Source organism: Rhinoderma darwinii (assembly GCF_050947455.1).
Source record: "Rhinoderma darwinii isolate aRhiDar2 chromosome 5 unlocalized genomic scaffold, aRhiDar2.hap1 SUPER_5_unloc_17, whole genome shotgun sequence".
NCBI lineage: Eukaryota > Metazoa > Chordata > Amphibia > Anura > Rhinodermatidae > Rhinoderma > Rhinoderma darwinii.
This window is the reverse complement of record NW_027461773.1, coordinates 263595-283594: the sequence shown is the minus strand read 5'-3', so window position 1 is coordinate 283594 and position 20000 is coordinate 263595. Positions and strand designations below refer to the sequence as shown.

At 46.8% G+C, this 20000-nt stretch overlaps 11 non-coding genes across 11 annotated transcripts; all 11 read left to right on the top strand.

Moving 5' to 3' along the window:
- The first annotated feature begins 3802 nt into the window (after positions 1 to 3802).
- On the top strand, positions 3803 to 3993 carry LOC142686207 (U2 spliceosomal RNA). Its single transcript, XR_012855577.1, has one exon. It is a non-coding gene; the product is annotated as a U2 spliceosomal RNA (small nuclear RNA).
- Positions 3994 to 5293: 1300 nt separating this feature from the next.
- On the top strand, positions 5294 to 5484 carry LOC142686206 (U2 spliceosomal RNA). The gene has a single exon (XR_012855576.1). It is a non-coding gene; the product is annotated as a U2 spliceosomal RNA (small nuclear RNA).
- A 1304-nt stretch (positions 5485 to 6788) lies between these two features.
- On the top strand, positions 6789 to 6979 carry LOC142686205 (U2 spliceosomal RNA). Its single transcript, XR_012855575.1, has one exon. It is a non-coding gene; the product is annotated as a U2 spliceosomal RNA (small nuclear RNA).
- Positions 6980 to 8263: 1284 nt separating this feature from the next.
- On the top strand, positions 8264 to 8454 carry LOC142686204 (U2 spliceosomal RNA). The gene has a single exon (XR_012855574.1). It is a non-coding gene; the product is annotated as a U2 spliceosomal RNA (small nuclear RNA).
- Positions 8455 to 9750: 1296 nt separating this feature from the next.
- On the top strand, positions 9751 to 9941 carry LOC142686203 (U2 spliceosomal RNA). Its single transcript, XR_012855573.1, has one exon. It is a non-coding gene; the product is annotated as a U2 spliceosomal RNA (small nuclear RNA).
- A 1284-nt stretch (positions 9942 to 11225) lies between these two features.
- LOC142686202 (U2 spliceosomal RNA) lies at positions 11226 to 11416 on the top strand. The gene has a single exon (XR_012855572.1). It is a non-coding gene; the product is annotated as a U2 spliceosomal RNA (small nuclear RNA).
- Positions 11417 to 12716: 1300 nt separating this feature from the next.
- On the top strand, positions 12717 to 12907 carry LOC142686439 (U2 spliceosomal RNA). The gene has a single exon (XR_012855786.1). It is a non-coding gene; the product is annotated as a U2 spliceosomal RNA (small nuclear RNA).
- Positions 12908 to 14199: 1292 nt separating this feature from the next.
- Positions 14200 to 14390, top strand: LOC142686201 (U2 spliceosomal RNA). The gene has a single exon (XR_012855571.1). It is a non-coding gene; the product is annotated as a U2 spliceosomal RNA (small nuclear RNA).
- A 1288-nt stretch (positions 14391 to 15678) lies between these two features.
- On the top strand, positions 15679 to 15869 carry LOC142686198 (U2 spliceosomal RNA). Its single transcript, XR_012855569.1, has one exon. It is a non-coding gene; the product is annotated as a U2 spliceosomal RNA (small nuclear RNA).
- Positions 15870 to 17154: 1285 nt separating this feature from the next.
- LOC142686197 (U2 spliceosomal RNA) lies at positions 17155 to 17345 on the top strand. Its single transcript, XR_012855568.1, has one exon. It is a non-coding gene; the product is annotated as a U2 spliceosomal RNA (small nuclear RNA).
- A 1304-nt stretch (positions 17346 to 18649) lies between these two features.
- LOC142686196 (U2 spliceosomal RNA) lies at positions 18650 to 18840 on the top strand. Its single transcript, XR_012855567.1, has one exon. It is a non-coding gene; the product is annotated as a U2 spliceosomal RNA (small nuclear RNA).
- The last annotated feature ends 1160 nt before the right edge of the window (positions 18841 to 20000 follow it).

Below are 20000 nucleotides of genomic sequence, written 5' to 3'. Positions count from 1 at the left end.
AATTAGTATGTGAAGGTGAAAATCTACTTTTTTTGTGAAAAAATTAGGAAATTTTAAATTTTTACAAGGAATAAAGTAGAAAAAACACCCCAACATATGTAAAGCAATGTCTTCCGATTATAGCAATACCCCATATGTGGTAATAAATTGCTGTTTGGACCCACAGCAGGCCTCAGAAGAGAAGGAGCACCATTTGGATTTTGGATTTCTGATTTTGCTGGAATAGTTTTCAGTGCCGTGTCGCGTTTGCAATGCACTGGAGGGAAGAAAACCGTGGAAACCCCCCAATAGTTACCCCATTTTGGAAACGATACCCCTCAAGGTATTTATCTATGGGTATAGTTAGCATTTTGAACCCACAGTTTTTTTGCTAAATTTATTTGAATTAGTATGTGAAGATGAAAATCTACTTTTTTTCTGAAAAAAGGTAGCCATTTTTAATTTTTACAAGGAATAAAGGAGAAAAAGCGCCCCAACATTTGTAAAACAATTTCTCCTGATTACGTAAATACCCCATATGTGGTAATAAACTACTGTTTGGACCCACACCGGGGCTTAGAAGGGAAGGAGCGCTATTTGGCTTTTGGAGCTCAAATTTAGCTGGAATGTTTTTGGGTGTCATGTCGAATTTGCCCCTGAGAGACTGAAACAGTGGAAGCCCCCCAAAAGTAACCCCATTTGGGAAACTACACCACTTAAGGAATCTATCTAGGGGTATAGTGAGCATTTAGGCCCCACACGTCTTTTGCAGAATTTATTAGAATTAGGCCGTGAAAATTAATATCAACATTATTTCCACTAAAATGTTGAATTTTTTCAATTTCACAAAGGATAAACGAGAAAATGCACCCCAACGTTTGTAAAGCAATTTCTCCCGAGTACGGCAATACCCCACATGTGGTCATAAATGTTTTTTCATTAGAAAGTAATTAACCCTTTACGAACTGATTCATGTTTTGCTTTTTCGTTTTTCCTCTCCGCTTTCCAAGAGCCACTACTTTTTTATTTTTCTGTCAATAGAGCGGTGTGGGGGCTTATTTTTTGCGGGACGAGTTGTCGTTTTTATTGGTACCATTTTTTGGTACGATGCCATATCGGTGGACATAAACGGCTGTTTGGGCACGCTGTAGGGCTCAGAAGGGAGGGACGCCATTTGGCTTTTGGAGCGTATATTTTGCTTGGTAGTAGCTCTGGCGTTTTGCTGGTATTTCAGTTTATAATGTGGGGGCACATGTAGGCTGGGCAGAGTACATCAGGGGCATAATAAGAGGGTATAATAATGGGGTAAATAAATAATAATCCACAGATATGTGGCCGGTGTCGCACTGATAAATGGTGCCCGATCTTATCCACTTTTGGAACACTCTGCACATTTTGCATCGCCATAATCTGGGAGCCGGAACTTTTTTTATTTTTTCACCACCGGAGCCGTGTGAGGGCTTATTTGTTGCGGGAAAATCTGTAATTTTCATTGGTACCATTTTGGGGTACATGCGATTTTGTTGATCACTTTTTATTCAATTTTTCGGCAAGCAAGGTGACCAAAAACCATCAATTCTGACAATGATTTTTATTTATTTTTGACAGCGTTTACCCTGGGCTATAAATGACTATTATACTTTATTCTGCGGGTCGGTACGATTACGGCGATACCATTTGTATATACGTTTTTTTATGTTTTGCAGCGTTTGCGCAATAAAATAACTTATTTAGAAAATAATGTCTTTTCTGTGTCACCATATTCTGAGAGCCATAACTTTTTTATTTTTCAGTCAAAAAAGCTGTGTAAGGGCTTGTTTTTTGCGGGACGGGTTGTAGTTTGTATCGGTACAATTTTGGCGTACATGCGACTTTTTGATCACTTTTTATTACATATTTTGTGAGGGGTGGTGACCAAAAAATAGTGATTCTGGCATTGTTTTTCGTTTATTTTTTTCGCGGCGTTCACTGTGCGGGAAAAATAATATTATAGTTTTATAGTTGGGGTCGTTACGAACGCGGTGATACCAAATATGTGTACTTTTTTTTTACGTGCTCATTTTTTTTCCTATAATGAAAGACTTATTATAGGAAAAAAAGCAGTTCTTGTTTATATCACTTCTAACTTTTATTTTTACACTTTTTTTAAAACATTTTTATTCTTTTTTTTACTTTTTTCACTTGTCCCACTAGGGGACACTTAGACTTGCAGCTCTGATCGCTGCTGGAATACATTACACTACACACGTAGTGTAATGCATTTCAACTGTCATTGTGACGTGACAGTCACACTGACAGGAAGCCTACGACGTCCACCCTCGGGGTGGTCCTCATAGGCTTCTGTACATGGCAACCCGGAAGCCATTGTCTGGCGTCCGGTTGCCATGGGTACCATCGCCAGCCCCCGTGATTTCACATGGGGGCTGCCGATCGGCACTAAAGACCTTAATTGTGGCGTTCAAAATCGAGCGCCGCAATTAAGGGGTTAACTGCCGATATCAGCGGCGACAGGCCGCTGATCGGCAACGGGGAGAGCAGGGCTGACACCCTGCACAGTTAACCGCCGCTGCGGTGTAGCGCCGCGCGGCGGTTAACTGTCAAAGCAATGACGTAACTGTACGTCAAGGTGCGCGAACTTACTGCTCACCATGACGTACAGTTACGTCATGGTGCGTTAAGGGGTTAATGAATAGATTGCCACCTCTTGTTGTGTGTCGTCTGTGTTTCTGTGTTTCCGGCATTTCACATTGGAACACCTCATTCACCTTCCTTGTCTTCTCTCCGCCCTCCCTTTTAGGTAAGTTAAAGAGCTGCACCTGAGCCAGCCACTGATTGATTGATTGATTGATTGATTGATTGATTGATTGATTGATTGATTGATTGATGCAGCACAACAGTCAAATAGTGGAGTGGAGTAGGGGAACAGCAAACAGCCAATAAAGCAGCCCGCCCGCTCGCCTGCCCGCCACAATGGACCTACCTGTGTACACTAGATGGATGTGATGGAATGTACTGTCGTCCCTACATTTCAAGAAGAAGTAAGAATTGCAGTTGCAACAAAGCCTTGCTTGCCTACAAAGAGAGCAGCAATTTGGATTTGTTACTATGTTACCTAGAAGAATAACAAACTGTGCAAGGATGGAGGTTGTAGGAGCAAGGAGAAGTTGTCTGTAAAGTTGGTGGATGCCTATTTTCCATTTTGCAGTCCCTTGTCTCCCTCTTGTGGCCTCCTGGAGGCAACTAGCTGTGCAAAAAAAAGACAGCCTGGCGGCCGGCTGTTGCAGTGTTGCCCTCTCAGGCAACACTGAGTGACTGACTGAGCCTCACCGTCTTATATAAAGTTCAGACGGAACTTTGCACGTGTCATAGTGGAGCCCTCAGGATTCCAGAGCCAGCTTTCTGACATCATAATGGGGCCTCAGAGATAAAAGCCTGGGCCCAGGCAGTGTTGGTCAGTGCTGCTCAACAGGCAGCACTGGACTGGACTGGATTACAGCTGATACAAGGTGTGAAGGAACAAGGGGTGGCTGTGGGCATGCACTTGCTGCCGCTGCCAGTGTTTATCTGCATGGCAGCAGGGCATTTGGGCGTTGCCAGGAAGGCGTTTTTATGTAGATTCCTCCTCTTTCAGCACTGCATTGTGGTGCAAGCAAAAGAAGCAAATCCTGTCTGGCTTCCTCTCCGGCCTTTATTCACCTCCCGTGTAGCTGTGAGTGTGTGAGCCTGCAGGGCCCCATGGAATTGCCTAGAAGTAGGCTGAATCGCTGCAAGGGCTGAACAGCAGTATCGGGCAGGCTCGGGCAACGCGCGGCCCGTTCGGGTTATCGCTTCTCGGCCTTTTGGCTAAGATCAAGTGTAGTATCTGTTCTTATCAGTTTAATATCTGATACGTCCCCTATCTGGGGACCATATATTAAATGGATTTTTAGAACAGGGAGATGGAAATAGAGCTTGCTCTGTCCACTCCACGCATTGACCTGGTATTGCAGTATTTCCAGGACCGGTGCACCCTTTCCTTATGTGTTGACTAAAAGCAGATTCCAAAAGTGTTTTTTGTCTTTGCTATTGTTTCTGTCTTTCTGAAGGGATCTCCCCTTTTAATCCCATTATTTCAACACCTGTTGGACAATGCATGAGTGATAATGAGCTCATTGATTAAATGCAATTAATGAATAGATTGCCACCTCTTGTTGTGTGTCGTCTGTGTTTCTGTGTTTCCGGCATTTCACATTGGAACACCTCATTCACCTTCCTTGTCTTCTCTCCACCCTCCCTTTTAGGTAAGTTAAAGAGCTGCACCTGAGCCAGCCACTGATTGATTGATTGATTGATTGATTGATTGATTGATTGATTGATTGATTGATTGATTGATTGATGCAGCACAACAGTCAAATAGTGGAGTGGAGTAGGGGAACAGCAAACAGCCAATAAAGCAGCCCGCCCGCTCGCCTGCCCGCCACAATGGACCTACCTGTGTACACTAGATGGATGTGATGGAATGTACTGTCGTCCCTACATTTCAAGAAGAAGTAAGAATTGCAGTTGCAACAAAGCCTTGCTTGCCTACAAAGAGAGCAGCAATTTGGATTTGTTACTATGTTACCTAGAAGAATAACAAACTGTGCAAGGATGGAGGTTGTAGGAGCAAGGAGAAGTTGTCTGTAAAGTTGGTGGATGCCTATTTTCCATTTTGCAGTCCCTTGTCTCCCTCTTGTGGCCTCCTGGAGGCAACTAGCTGTGCAAAAAAAAGACAGCCTGGCGGCCGGCTGTTGCAGTGTTGCCCTCTCAGGCAACACTGAGTGACTGACTGAGCCTCACCGTCTTATATAAAGTTCAGACGGAACTTTGCACGTGTCATAGTGGAGCCCTCAGGATTCCAGAGCCAGCTTTCTGACATCATAATGGGGCCTCAGAGATAAAAGCCTGGGCCCAGGCAGTGTTGGTCAGTGCTGCTCAGCAGGCAGCACTGGACTGGACTGGATTACAGCTGATACAAGGTGTGAAGGAACAAGGGGTGGCTGTGGGCATGCACTTGCTGCCGCTGCCAGTGTTTATCTGCATGGCAGCAGGGCATTTGGGCGTTGCCAGGAAGGCGTTTTTATGTAGATTCCTCCTCTTTCAGCACTGCATTGTGGTGCAAGCAAAAGAAGCAAATCCTGTCTGGCTTCCTCTCCGGCCTTTATTCACCTCCCGTGTAGCTGTGAGTGTGTGAGCCTGCAGGGCCCCATGGAATTGCCTAGAAGTAGGCTGAATCGCTGCAAGGGCTGAACAGCAGTATCGGGCAGGCTCGGGCAACGCGCGGCCCGTTCGGGTTATCGCTTCTCGGCCTTTTGGCTAAGATCAAGTGTAGTATCTGTTCTTATCAGTTTAATATCTGATACGTCCCCTATCTGGGGACCATATATTAAATGGATTTTTAGAACAGGGAGATGGAAATAGAGCTTGCTCTGTCCACTCCACGCATTGACCTGGTATTGCAGTATTTCCAGGACCGGTGCACCCTTTCCTTATGTGTTGACTAAAAGCAGATTCCAAAAGTGCTTTTTGTCTTTGCTATTGTTTCTGTCTTTCTGAAGGGATCTCCCCTTTTAATCCCATTATTTCAACACCTGTTGGACAATGCATGAGTGATAATGAGCTCATTGATTAAATGCAATTAATGAATAGATTGCCACCTCTTGTTGTGTGTCGTCTGTGTTTCTGTGTTTCCGGCATTTCACATTGGAACACCTCATTCACCTTCCTTGTCTTCTCTCCGCCCTCCCTTTTAGGTAAGTTAAAGAGCTGCACCTGAGCCAGCCACTGATTGATTGATTGATTGATTGATTGATTGATTGATTGATTGATTGATTGATTGATTGATTGATTGATGCAGCACAACAGTCAAATAGTGGAGTGGAGTAGGGGAACAGCAAACAGCCAATAAAGCAGCCCGCCCGCTCGCCTGCCCGCCACAATGGACCTACCTGTGTACACTAGATGGATGTGATGGAATGTACTGTCGTCCCTACATTTCAAGAAGAAGTAAGAATTGCAGTTGCAACAAAGCCTTGCTTGCCTACAAAGAGAGCAGCAATTTGGATTTGTTACTATGTTACCTAGAAGAATAACAAACTGTGCAAGGATGGAGGTTGTAGGAGCAAGGAGAAGTTGTCTGTAAAGTTGGTGGATGCCTATTTTCCATTTTGCAGTCCCTTGTCTCCCTCTTGTGGCCTCCTGGAGGCAACTAGCTGTGCAAAAAAAAGACAGCCTGGCGGCCGGCTGTTGCAGTGTTGCCCTCTCAGGCAACACTGAGTGACTGACTGAGCCTCACCGTCTTATATAAAGTTCAGACGGAACTTTGCACGTGTCATAGTGGAGCCCTCAGGATTCCAGAGCCAGCTTTCTGACATCATAATGGGGCCTCAGAGATAAAAGCCTGGGCCCAGGCAGTGTTGGTCAGTGCTGCTCAGCAGGCAGCACTGGACTGGACTGGATTACAGCTGATACAAGGTGTGAAGGAACAAGGGGTGGCTGTGGGCATGCACTTGCTGCCGCTGCCAGTGTTTATCTGCATGGCAGCAGGGCATTTGGGCGTTGCCAGGAAGGCGTTTTTATGTAGATTCCTCCTCTTTCAGCACTGCATTGTGGTGCAAGCAAAAGAAGCAAATCCTGTCTGGCTTCCTCTCCGGCCTTTATTCACCTCCCGTGTAGCTGTGAGTGTGTGAGCCTGCAGGGCCCCATGGAATTGCCTAGAAGTAGGCTGAATCGCTGCAAGGGCTGAACAGCAGTATCGGGCAGGCTCGGGCAACGCGCGGCCCGTTCGGGTTATCGCTTCTCGGCCTTTTGGCTAAGATCAAGTGTAGTATCTGTTCTTATCAGTTTAATATCTGATACGTCCCCTATCTGGGGACCATATATTAAATGGATTTTTAGAACAGGGAGATGGAAATAGAGCTTGCTCTGTCCACTCCACGCATTGACCTGGTATTGCAGTATTTCCAGGACCGGTGCACCCTTTCCTTATGTGTTGACTAAAAGCAGATTCCAAAAGTGTTTTTTGTCTTTGCTATTGTTTCTGTCTTTCTGAAGGGATCTCCCCTTTTAATCCCATTATTGCAACACCTGTTGGACAATGCATGAGTGATAATGAGCTCATTGATTAAATGCAATTAATGAATAGATTGCCACCTCTTGTTGTGTGTCGTCTGTGTTTCTGTGTTTCCGGCATTTCACATTGGAACACCTCATTCACCTTCCTTGTCTTCTCTCCGCCCTCCCTTTTAGGTAAGTTAAAGAGCTGCACCTGAGCCAGCCACTGATTGATTGATTGATTGATTGATTGATTGATTGATTGATTGATTGATGCAGCACAACAGTCAAATAGTGGAGTGGAGTAGGGGAACAGCAAACAGCCAATAAAGCAGCCCGCCCGCTCGCCTGCCCGCCACAATGGACCTACCTGTGTACACTAGATGGATGTGATGGAATGTACTGTCGTCCCTACATTTCAAGAAGAAGTAAGAATTGCAGTTGCAACAAAGCCTTGCTTGCCTACAAAGAGAGCAGCAATTTGGATTTGTTACTATGTTACCTAGAAGAATAACAAACTGTGCAAGGATGGAGGTTGTAGGAGCAAGGAGAAGTTGTCTGTAAAGTTGGTGGATGCCTATTTTCCATTTTGCAGTCCCTTGTCTCCCTCTTGTGGCCTCCTGGAGGCAACTAGCTGTGCAAAAAAAAGACAGCCTGGCGGCCGGCTGTTGCAGTGTTGCCCTCTCAGGCAACACTGAGTGACTGACTGAGCCTCACCGTCTTATATAAAGTTCAGACGGAACTTTGCACGTGTCATAGTGGAGCCCTCAGGATTCCAGAGCCAGCTTTCTGACATCATAATGGGGCCTCAGAGATAAAAGCCTGGGCCCAGGCAGTGTTGGTCAGTGCTGCTCAGCAGGCAGCACTGGACTGGACTGGATTACAGCTGATACAAGGTGTGAAGGAACAAGGGGTGGCTGTGGGCATGCACTTGCTGCCGCTGCCAGTGTTTATCTGCATGGCAGCAGGGCATTTGGGCGTTGCCAGGAAGGCGTTTTTATGTAGATTCCTCCTCTTTCAGCACTGCATTGTGGTGCAAGCAAAAGAAGCAAATCCTGTCTGGCTTCCTCTCCGGCCTTTATTCACCTCCCGTGTAGCTGTGAGTGTGTGAGCCTGCAGGGCCCCATGGAATTGCCTAGAAGTAGGCTGAATCGCTGCAAGGGCTGAACAGCAGTATCGGGCAGGCTCGGGCAACGCGCGGCCCGTTCGGGTTATCGCTTCTCGGCCTTTTGGCTAAGATCAAGTGTAGTATCTGTTCTTATCAGTTTAATATCTGATACGTCCCCTATCTGGGGACCATATATTAAATGGATTTTTAGAACAGGGAGATGGAAATAGAGCTTGCTCTGTCCACTCCACGCATTGACCTGGTATTGCAGTATTTCCAGGACCGGTGCACCCTTTCCTTATGTGTTGACTAAAAGCAGATTCCAAAAGTGTTTTTTGTCTTTGCTATTGTTTCTGTCTTTCTGAAGGGATCTCCCCTTTTAATCCCATTATTTCAACACCTGTTGGACAATGCATGAGTGATAATGAGCTCATTGATTAAATGCAATTAATGAATAGATTGCCACCTCTTGTTGTGTGTCGTCTGTGTTTCTGTGTTTCCGGCATTTCACATTGGAACACCTCATTCACCTTCCTTGTCTTCTCTCCGCCCTCCCTTTTAGGTAAGTTAAAGAGCTGCACCTGAGCCAGCCACTGATTGATTGATTGATTGATTGATTGATTGATTGATTGATTGATTGATTGATTGATTGATGCAGCACAACAGTCAAATAGTGGAGTGGAGTAGGGGAACAGCAAACAGCCAATAAAGCAGCCCGCCCGCTCGCCTGCCCGCCACAATGGACCTACCTGTGTACACTAGATGGATGTGATGGAATGTACTGTCGTCCCTACATTTCAAGAAGAAGTAAGAATTGCAGTTGCAACAAAGCCTTGCTTGCCTACAAAGAGAGCAGCAATTTGGATTTGTTACTATGTTACCTAGAAGAATAACAAACTGTGCAAGGATGGAGGTTGTAGGAGCAAGGAGAAGTTGTCTGTAAAGTTGGTGGATGCCTATTTTCCATTTTGCAGTCCCTTGTCTCCCTCTTGTGGCCTCCTGGAGGCAACTAGCTGTGCAAAAAAAAGACAGCCTGGCGGCCGGCTGTTGCAGTGTTGCCCTCTCAGGCAACACTGAGTGACTGACTGAGCCTCACCGTCTTATATAAAGTTCAGACGGAACTTTGCACGTGTCATAGTGGAGCCCTCAGGATTCCAGAGCCAGCTTTCTGACATCATAATGGGGCCTCAGAGATAAAAGCCTGGGCCCAGGCAGTGTTGGTCAGTGCTGCTCAGCAGGCAGCACTGGACTGGACTGGATTACAGCTGATACAAGGTGTGAAGGAACAAGGGGTGGCTGTGGGCATGCACTTGCTGCCGCTGCCAGTGTTTATCTGCATGGCAGCAGGGCATTTGGGCGTTGCCAGGAAGGCGTTTTTATGTAGATTCCTCCTCTTTCAGCACTGCATTGTGGTGCAAGCAAAAGAAGCAAATCCTGTCTGGCTTCCTCTCCGGCCTTTATTCACCTCCCGTGTAGCTGTGAGTGTGTGAGCCTGCAGGGCCCCATGGAATTGCCTAGAAGTAGGCTGAATCGCTGCAAGGGCTGAACAGCAGTATCGGGCAGGCTCGGGCAACGCGCGGCCCGTTCGGGTTATCGCTTCTCGGCCTTTTGGCTAAGATCAAGTGTAGTATCTGTTCTTATCAGTTTAATATCTGATACGTCCCCTATCTGGGGACCATATATTAAATGGATTTTTAGAACAGGGAGATGGAAATAGAGCTTGCTCTGTCCACTCCACGCATTGACCTGGTATTGCAGTATTTCCAGGACCGGTGCACCCTTTCCTTATGTGTTGACTAAAAGCAGATTCCAAAAGTGTTTTTTGTCTTTGCTATTGTTTCTGTCTTTCTGAAGGGATCTCCCCTTTTAATCCCATTATTTCAACACCTGTTGGACAATGCATGAGTGATAATGAGCTCATTGATTAAATGCAATTAATGAATAGATTGCCACCTCTTGTTGTGTGTCGTCTGTGTTTCTGTGTTTCCGGCATTTCACATTGGAACACCTCATTCACCTTCCTTGTCTTCTCTCCGCCCTCCCTTTTAGGTAAGTTAAAGAGCTGCACCTGAGCCAGCCACTGATTGATTGATTGATTGATTGATTGATTGATTGATTGATTGATTGATGCAGCACAACAGTCAAATAGTGGAGTGGAGTAGGGGAATAGCAAACAGCCAATAAAGCAGCCCGCCCGCTCGCCTGCCCGCCACAATGGACCTACCTGTGTACACTAGATGGATGTGATGGAATGTACTGTCGTCCCTACATTTCAAGAAGAAGTAAGAATTGCAGTTGCAACAAAGCCTTGCTTGCCTACAAAGAGAGCAGCAATTTGGATTTGTTACTATGTTACCTAGAAGAATAACAAACTGTGCAAGGATGGAGGTTGTAGGAGCAAGGAGAAGTTGTCTGTAAAGTTGGTGGATGCCTATTTTCCATTTTGCAGTCCCTTGTCTCCCTCTTGTGGCCTCCTGGAGGCAACTAGCTGTGCAAAAAAAAGACAGCCTGGCGGCCGGCTGTTGCAGTGTTGCCCTCTCAGGCAACACTGAGTGACTGACTGAGCCTCACCGTCTTATATAAAGTTCAGACGGAACTTTGCACGTGTCATAGTGGAGCCCTCAGGATTCCAGAGCCAGCTTTCTGACATCATAATGGGGCCTCAGAGATAAAAGCCTGGGCCCAGGCAGTGTTGGTCAGTGCTGCTCAGCAGGCAGCACTGGACTGGACTGGATTACAGCTGATACAAGGTGTGAAGGAACAAGGGGTGGCTGTGGGCATGCACTTGCTGCCGCTGCCAGTGTTTATCTGCATGGCAGCAGGGCATTTGGGCGTTGCCAGGAAGGCGTTTTTATGTAGATTCCTCCTCTTTCAGCACTGCATTGTGGTGCAAGCAAAAGAAGCAAATCCTGTCTGGCTTCCTCTCCGGCCTTTATTCACCTCCCGTGTAGCTGTGAGTGTGTGAGCCTGCAGGGCCCCATGGAATTGCCTAGAAGTAGGCTGAATCGCTGCAAGGGCTGAACAGCAGTATCGGGCAGGCTCGGGCAACGCGCGGCCCGTTCGGGTTATCGCTTCTCGGCCTTTTGGCTAAGATCAAGTGTAGTATCTGTTCTTATCAGTTTAATATCTGATACGTCCCCTATCTGGGGACCATATATTAAATGGATTTTTAGAACAGGGAGATGGAAATAGAGCTTGCTCTGTCCACTCCACGCATTGACCTGGTATTGCAGTATTTCCAGGACCGGTGCACCCTTTCCTTATGTGTTGACTAAAAGCAGATTCCAAAAGTGTTTTTTGTCTTTGCTATTGTTTCTGTCTTTCTGAAGGGATCTCCCCTTTTAATCCCATTATTTCAACACCTGTTGGACAATGCATGAGTGATAATGAGCTCATTGATTAAATGCAATTAATGAATAGATTGCCACCTCTTGTTGTGTGTCGTCTGTGTTTCTGTGTTTCCGGCATTTCACATTGGAACACCTCATTCACCTTCCTTGTCTTCTCTCCGCCCTCCCTTTTAGGTAAGTTAAAGAGCTGCACCTGAGCCAGCCACTGATTGATTGATTGATTGATTGATTGATTGATTGATTGATTGATTGATTGATTGATTGATTGATGCAGCACAACAGTCAAATAGTGGAGTGGAGTAGGGGAACAGCAAACAGCCAATAAAGCAGCCCGCCCGCTCGCCTGCCCGCCACAATGGACCTACCTGTGTACACTAGATGGATGTGATGGAATGTACTGTCGTCCCTACATTTCAAGAAGAAGTAAGAATTGCAGTTGCAACAAAGCCTTGCTTGCCTACAAAGAGAGCAGCAATTTGGATTTGTTACTATGTTACCTAGAAGAATAACAAACTGTGCAAGGATGGAGGTTGTAGGAGCAAGGAGAAGTTGTCTGTAAAGTTGGTGGATGCCTATTTTCCATTTTGCAGTCCCTTGTCTCCCTCTTGTGGCCTCCTGGAGGCAACTAGCTGTGCAAAAAAAAGACAGCCTGGCGGCCGGCTGTTGCAGTGTTGCCCTCTCAGGCAACACTGAGTGACTGACTGAGCCTCACCGTCTTATATAAAGTTCAGACGGAACTTTGCACGTGTCATAGTGGAGCCCTCAGGATTCCAGAGCCAGCTTTCTGACATCATAATGGGGCCTCAGAGATAAAAGCCTGGGCCCAGGCAGTGTTGGTCAGTGCTGCTCAGCAGGCAGCACTGGACTGGACTGGATTACAGCTGATACAAGGTGTGAAGGAACAAGGGGTGGCTGTGGGCATGCACTTGCTGCCGCTGCCAGTGTTTATCTGCATGGCAGCAGGGCATTTGGGCGTTGCCAGGAAGGCGTTTTTATGTAGATTCCTCCTCTTTCAGCACTGCATTGTGGTGCAAGCAAAAGAAGCAAATCCTGTCTGGCTTCCTCTCCGGCCTTTATTCACCTCCCGTGTAGCTGTGAGTGTGTGAGCCTGCAGGGCCCCATGGAATTGCCTAGAAGTAGGCTGAATCGCTGCAAGGGCTGAACAGCAGTATCGGGCAGGCTCGGGCAACGCGCGGCCCGTTCGGGTTATCGCTTCTCGGCCTTTTGGCTAAGATCAAGTGTAGTATCTGTTCTTATCAGTTTAATATCTGATACGTCCCCTATCTGGGGACCATATATTAAATGGATTTTTAGAACAGAGAGATGGAAATAGAGCTTGCTCTGTCCACTCCACGCATTGACCTGGTATTGCAGTATTTCCAGGACCGGTGCACCCTTTCCTTATGTGTTGACTAAAAGCAGATTCCAAAAGTGTTTTTTGTCTTTGCTATTGTTTCTGTCTTTCTGAAGGGATCTCCCCTTTTAATCCCATTATTTCAACACCTGTTGGACAATGCATAAGTGATAATGAGCTCATTGATTAAATGCAATTAATGAATAGATTGCCACCTCTTGTTGTGTGTCGTCTGTGTTTCTGTGTTTCCGGCATTTCACATTGGAACACCTCATTCACCTTCCTTGTCTTCTCTCCGCCCTCCCTTTTAGGTAAGTTAAAGAGCTGCACCTGAGCCAGCCACTGATTGATTGATTGATTGATTGATTGATTGATTGATTGATTGATTGATTGATTGATGCAGCACAACAGTCAAATAGTGGAGTGGAGTAGGGGAACAGCAAACAGCCAATAAAGCAGCCCGCCCGCTCGCCTGCCCGCCACAATGGACCTACCTGTGTACACTAGATGGATGTGATGGAATGTACTGTCGTCCCTACATTTCAAGAAGAAGTAAGAATTGCAGTTGCAACAAAGCCTTGCTTGCCTACAAAGAGAGCAGCAATTTGGATTTGTTACTATGTTACCTAGAAGAATAACAAACTGTGCAAGGATGGAGGTTGTAGGAGCAAGGAGAAGTTGTCTGTAAAGTTGGTGGATGCCTATTTTCCATTTTGCAGTCCCTTGTCTCCCTCTTGTGGCCTCCTGGAGGCAACTAGCTGTGCAAAAAAAAGACAGCCTGGCGGCCGGCTGTTGCAGTGTTGCCCTCTCAGGCAACACTGAGTGACTGACTGAGCCTCACCGTCTTATATAAAGTTCAGACGGAACTTTGCACGTGTCATAGTGGAGCCCTCAGGATTCCAGAGCCAGCTTTCTGACATCATAATGGGGCCTCAGAGATAAAAGCCTGGGCCCAGGCAGTGTTGGTCAGTGCTGCTCAGCAGGCAGCACTGGACTGGACTGGATTACAGCTGATACAAGGTGTGAAGGAACAAGGGGTGGCTGTGGGCATGCACTTGCTGCCGCTGCCAGTGTTTATCTGCATGGCAGCAGGGCATTTGGGCGATGCCAGGAAGGCGTTTTTATGTAGATTCCTCCTCTTTCAGCACTGCATTGTGGTGCAAGCAAAAGAAGCAAATCCTGTCTGGCTTCCTCTCCGGCCTTTATTCACCTCCCGTGTAGCTGTGAGTGTGTGAGCCTGCAGGGCCCCATGGAATTGCCTAGAAGTAGGCTGAATCGCTGCAAGGGCTGAACAGCAGTATCGGGCAGGCTCGGGCAACGCGCGGCCCGTTCGGGTTATCGCTTCTCGGCCTTTTGGCTAAGATCAAGTGTAGTATCTGTTCTTATCAGTTTAATATCTGATACGTCCCCTATCTGGGGACCATATATTAAATGGATTTTTAGAACAGGGAGATGGAAATAGAGCTTGCTCTGTCCACTCCACGCATTGACCTGGTATTGCAGTATTTCCAGGACCGGTGCACCCTTTCCTTATGTGTTGACTAAAAGCAGATTCCAAAAGTGTTTTTTGTCTTTGCTATTGTTTCTGTCTTTCTGAAGGGATCTCCCCTTTTAATCCCATTATTTCAACACCTGTTGGACAATGCATGAGTGATAATGAGCTCATTGATTAAATGCAATTAATGAATAGATTGCCACCTCTTGTTGTGTGTCGTCTGTGTTTCTGTGTTTCCGGCATTTCACATTGGAACACCTCATTCACCTTCCTTGTCTTCTCTCCGCCCTCCCTTTTAGGTAAGTTAAAGAGCTGCACCTGAGCCAGCCACTGATTGATTGATTGATTGATTGATTGATTGATTGATTGATTGATTGATTGATGCAGCACAACAGTCAAATAGTGGAGTGGAGTAGGGGAACAGCAAACAGCCAATAAAGCAGCCCGCCCGCTCGCCTGCCCGCCACAATGGACCTACCTGTGTACACTAGATGGATGTGATGGAATGTACTGTCGTCCCTACATTTCAAGAAGAAGTAAGAATTGCAGTTGCAACAAAGCCTTGCTTGCCTACAAAGAGAGCAGCAATTTGGATTTGTTACTATGTTACCTAGAAGAATAACAAACTGTGCAAGGATGGAGGTTGTAGGAGCAAGGAGAAGTTGTCTGTAAAGTTGGTGGATGCCTATTTTCCATTTTGCAGTCCCTTGTCTCCCTCTTGTGGCCTCCTGGAGGCAACTAGCTGTGCAAAAAAAAGACAGCCTGGCGGCCGGCTGTTGCAGTGTTGCCCTCTCAGGCAACACTGAGTGACTGACTGAGCCTCACCGTCTTATATAAAGTTCAGACGGAACTTTGCACGTGTCATAGTGGAGCCCTCAGGATTCCAGAGCCAGCTTTCTGACATCATAATGGGGCCTCAGAGATAAAAGCCTGGGCCCAGGCAGTGTTGGTCAGTGCTGCTCAGCAGGCAGCACTGGACTGGACTGGATTACAGCTGATACAAGGTGTGAAGGAACAAGGGGTGGCTGTGGGCATGCACTTGCTGCCGCTGCCAGTGTTTATCTGCATGGCAGCAGGGCATTTGGGCGTTGCCAGGAAGGCGTTTTTATGTAGATTCCTCCTCTTTCAGCACTGCATTGTGGTGCAAGCAAAAGAAGCAAATCCTGTCTGGCTTCCTCTCCGGCCTTTATTCACCTCCCGTGTAGCTGTGAGTGTGTGAGCCTGCAGGGCCCCATGGAATTGCCTAGAAGTAGGCTGAATCGCTGCAAGGGCTGAACAGCAGTATCGGGCAGGCTCGGGCAACGCGCGGCCCGTTCGGGTTATCGCTTCTCGGCCTTTTGGCTAAGATCAAGTGTAGTATCTGTTCTTATCAGTTTAATATCTGATACGTCCCCTATCTGGGGACCATATATTAAATGGATTTTTAGAACAGGGAGATGGAAATAGAGCTTGCTCTGTCCACTCCACGCATTGACCTGGTATTGCAGTATTTCCAGGACCGGTGCACCCTTTCCTTATGTGTTGACTAAAAGCAGATTCCAAAAGTGTTTTTTGTCTTTGCTATTGTTTCTGTCTTTCTGAAGGGATCTCCCCTTTTAATCCCATTATTTCAACACCTGTTGGACAATGCATGAGTGATAATGAGCTCATTGATTAAATGCAATTAATGAATAGATTGCCACCTCTTGTTGTGTGTCGTCTGTGTTTCTGTGTTTCCGGCATTTCACATTGGAACACCTCATTCACCTTCCTTGTCTTCTCTCCGCCCTCCCTTTTAGGTAAGTTAAAGAGCTGCACCTGAGCCAGCCACTGATTGATTGATTGATTGATTGATTGATTGATTGATTGATTGATTGATTGATTGATTGATTGATTGATTGATTGATGCAGCACAACAGTCAAATAGTGGAGTGGAGTAGGGGAACAGCAAACAGCCAATAAAGCAGCCCGCCCGCTCGCCTGCCCGCCACAATGGACCTACCTGTGTACACTAGATGGATGTGATGGAATGTACTGTCGTCCCTACATTTCAAGAAGAAGTAAGAATTGCAGTTGCAACAAAGCCTTGCATTTGTTACTATGTTACCTAGAAGAATAACAAACTGTGCAAGGATGGAGGTTGTAGGAGCAAGGAGAAGTTGTCTGTAAAGTTGGTGGATGCCTATTTTCCATTTTGCAGTCCCTTGTCTCCCTCTTGTGGCCTCCTGGAGGCAACTAGCTGTGCAAAAAAAAGACAGCCTGGCGGCCGGCTGTTGCAGTGTTGCCCTCTCAGGCAACACTGAGTGACTGACTGAGCCTCACCGTCTTATATAAAGTTCAGACGGAACTTTGCACGTGTCATAGTGGAGCCCTCAGGATTCCAGAGCCAGCTTTCTGACATCATAATGGGGCCTCAGAGATAAAAGCCTGGGCCCAGGCAGTGTTGGTCAGTGCTGCTCAGCAGGCAGCACTGGACTGGACTGGATTACAGCTGATACAAGGTGTGAAGGAACAAGGGGTGGCTGTGGGCATGCACTTGCTGCCGCTGCCAGTGTTTATCTGCATGGCAGCAGGGCATTTGGGCGTTGCCAGGAAGGCGTTTTTATGTAGATTCCTCCTCTTTCAGCACTGCATTGTGGTGCAAGCAAAAGAAGCAAATCCTGTCTGGCTTCCTCTCCGGCCTTTATTCACCTCCCGTGTAGCTGTGAGTGTGTGAGCCTGCAGGGCCCCATGGAATTGCCTAGAAGTAGGCTGAATCGCTGCAAGGGCTGAACAGCAGTATCGGGCAGGCTCGGGCAACGCGCGGCCCGTTCGGGTTATCGCTTCTCGGCCTTTTGGCTAAGATCAAGTGTAGTATCTGTTCTTATCAGTTTAATATCTGATACGTCCCCTATCTGGGGACCATATATTAAATGGATTTTTAGAACAGGGAGATGGAAATAGAGCTTGCTCTGTCCACTCCACGCATTGACCTGGTATTGCAGTATTTCCAGGACCGGTGCACCCTTTCCTTATGTGTTGACTAAAAGCAGATTCCAAAAGTGTTTTTTGTCTTTGCTATTGTTTCTGTCTTTCTGAAGGGATCTCCCCTTTTAATCTCATTATTTCAACACCTGTTGGACAATGCATGAGTGATAATGAGCTCATTGATTAAATGCAATTAATGAATAGATTGCCACCTCTTGTTGTGTGTCGTCTGTGTTTCTGTGTTTCCGGCATTTCACATTGGAACACCTCATTCACCTTCCTTGTCTTCTCTCCGCCCTCCCTTTTAGGTAAGTTAAAGAGCTGCACCTGAGCCAGCCACTGATTGATTGATTGATTGATTGATTGATTGATTGATTGATTGATTGATTGATTGATTGATTGATTGATGCAGCACAACAGTCAAATAGTGGAGTGGAGTAGGGGAACAGCAAACAGCCAATAAAGCAGCCCGCCCGCTCGCCTGCCCGCCACAATGGACCTACCTGTGTACACTAGATGGATGTGATGGAATGTACTGTCGTCCCTACATTTCAAGAAGAAGTAAGAATTGCAGTTGCAACAAAGCCTTGCTTGCCTACAAAGAGAGCAGCAATTTGGATTTGTTACTATGTTACCTAGAAGAATAACAAACTGTGCAAGGATGGAGGTTGTAGGAGCAAGGAGAAGTTGTCTGTAAAGTTGGTGGATGCCTATTTTCCATTTTGCAGTCCCTTGTCTCCCTCTTGTGGCCTCCTGGAGGCAACTAGCTGTGCAAAAAAAAGACAGCCTGGCGGCCGGCTGTTGCAGTGTTGCCCTCTCAGGCAACACTGAGTGACTGACTGAGCCTCACCGTCTTATATAAAGTTCAGACGGAACTTTGCACGTGTCATAGTGGAGCCCTCAGGATTCCAGAGCCAGCTTTCTGACATCATAATGGGGCCTCAGAGATAAAAGCCTGGGCCCAGGCAGTGTTGGTCAGTGCTGCTCAGCAGGCAGCACTGGACTGGACTGGATTACAGCTGATACAAGGTGTGAAGGAACAAGGGGTGGCTGTGGGCATGCACTTGCTGCCGCTGCCAGTGTTTATCTGCATGGCAGCAGGGCATTTGGGCGTTGCCAGGAAGGCGTTTTTATGTAGATTCCTCCTCTTTCAGCACTGCATTGTGGTGCAAGCAAAAGAAGCAAATCCTGTCTGGCTTCCTCTCCGGCCTTTATTCACCTCCCGTGTAGCTGTGAGTGTGTGAGCCTGCAGGGCCCCATGGAATTGCCTAGAAGTAGGCTGAATCGCTGCAAGGGCTGAACAGCAGTATCGGGCAGGCTCGGGCAACGCGCGGCCCGTTCGGGTTATCGCTTCTCGGCCTTTTGGCTAAGATCAAGTGTAGTATCTGTTCTTATCAGTTTAATATCTGATACGTCCCCTATCTGGGGACCATATATTAAATGGATTTTTAGAACAGGGAGATGGAAATAGAGCTTGCTCTGTCCACTCCACGCATTGACCTGGTATTGCAGTATTTCCAGGACCGGTGCACCCTTTCCTTATGTGTTGACTAAAAGCAGATTCCAAAAGTGTTTTTTGTCTTTGCTATTGTTTCTGTCTTTCTGAAGGGATCTCCCCTTTTAATCCCATTATTTCAACACCTGTTGGACAATGCATGAGTGATAATGAGCTCATTGATTAAATGCAATTAATGAATAGATTGCCACCTCTTGTTGTGTGTCGTCTGTGTTTCTGTGTTTCCGGCATTTCACATTGGAACACCTCATTCACCTTCCTTGTCTTCTCTCCGCCCTCCCTTTTAGGTAAGTTAAAGAGCTGCACCTGAGCCAGCCACTGATTGATTGATTGATTGATTGATTGATTGATTGATTGATTGATTGATTGATTGATTGATTGATTGATTGATGCAGCACAACAGTCAAATAGTGGAGTGGAGTAGGGGAACAGCAAACAGCCAATAAAGCAGCCCGCCCGCTCGCCTGCCCGCCACAATGGACCTACCTGTGTACACTAGATGGATGTGATGGAATGTACTGTCGTCCCTACATTTCAAGAAGAAGTAAGAATTGCAGTTGCAACAAAGCCTTGCTTGCCTACAAAGAGAGCAGCAATTTGGATTTGTTACTATGTTACCTAGAAGAATAACAAACTGTGCAAGGATGGAGGTTGTAGGAGCAAGGAGAAGTTGTCTGTAAAGTTGGTGGATGCCTATTTTCCATTTTGCAGTCCCTTGTCTCCCTCTTGTGGCCTCCTGGAGGCAACTAGCTGTGCAAAAAAAAGACAGCCTGGCGGCCGGCTGTTGCAGTGTTGCCCTCTCAGGCAACACTGAGTGACTGACTGAGCCTCACCGTCTTATATAAAGTTCAGACGGAACTTTGCACGTGTCATAGTGGAGCCCTCAGGATTCCAGAGCCAGCTTTCTGACATCATAATGGGGCCTCAGAGATAAAAGCCTGGGCCCAGGCAGTGTTGGTCAGTGCTGCTCAGCAGGCAGCACTGGACTGGACTGGATTACAGCTGATACAAGGTGTGAAGGAACAAGGGGTGGCTGTGGGCATGCACTTGCTGCCGCTGCCAGTGTTTATCTGCATGGCAGCAGGGCATTTGGGCGTTGCCAGGAAGGCGTTTTTATGTAGATTCCTCCTCTTTCAGCACTGCATTGTGGTGCAAGCAAAAGAAGCAAATCCTGTCTGGCT